Genomic DNA, 991 nt, shown 5'->3' on the forward strand with positions numbered 1-991 from the left:
ACTCTTAACTTTTATAAAGAATATCTCTTTGGTTTTGAGACTTTAGTCTTTGCAACTTTAGGGATCTTATCTATGCACAAACAGCTTGTAACACTCCAAAGAGAAAGGAAAATTCGAAATTGCATCATATGACCCCTTTAAACCCTTTCTCCCATCAGCACAGACTTGTGCTCTGTGTGGAGTGTCTGGGATCTAGTGATAATGTGAACCAGTTTTACCCTCCACTCAAGTGAACATCGTTAAAATACTCCATGTGTGTCAGAGAAGACATCTGTCTACACCCTCACCAGTCAGCCCTTACATTGCAGTACACACTACAAAGTATTCAAAACCTGTTGTGCAAACGCATTAATAAATCATTTACAAAGCTTTCTGCATCCCCTAATCTAAAGTGTAAACAATTCATCACTTGTAAATTTGTTACACATCATTTGTAGATCTTTCTTACCTGTTACAAATTATCTGTATGATCTGTAGCTGTATACAAGGCATTTACAACACTTTCTGCATCCCCTCATCTAAAGTGTAAAATACTCATTAGTTGTAAATGTTTTACAAACCTGCCGGTTACAGGTTGTGTGCACTGGGGTGAAAGATCTACGAATGATGAGTAAAACATTTACAACTGATAAGTAGTTTACACTTTAGATTAGGGGATGCAGAAAGCTTTGTAAATGATTTATTCATGCGTTTGCACAACAGGTTTTGAATACGTTGTAATGTGTACTGAAATGTAAGGGCTGACTGGTGAGGGTGTAGACAGATGTCTTCTCTGACACACATGGAGTATTTTTAATGCTGTGAGATAATAGTACAATGTTGACATTTCAATGATTTATAAGTGATTAATAATATATTAACTAGTAACTTAACAAGTAACTATACTGAACACAATGATTCATTGAATATACAAATTTTTTTAAGATAAGTGGTTGCAATCAATTTATTTTAGCTACATTTAAATAAACAAATTTAGTTGACTAACTTTCAA

Source organism: Sinocyclocheilus rhinocerous, unplaced genomic scaffold (genome assembly GCF_001515625.1).
Source record: "Sinocyclocheilus rhinocerous isolate Xijiao unplaced genomic scaffold, SAMN03320098_v1.1 scaffold2412, whole genome shotgun sequence".
NCBI classification, from domain to species: domain Eukaryota; kingdom Metazoa; phylum Chordata; class Actinopteri; order Cypriniformes; family Cyprinidae; genus Sinocyclocheilus; species Sinocyclocheilus rhinocerous.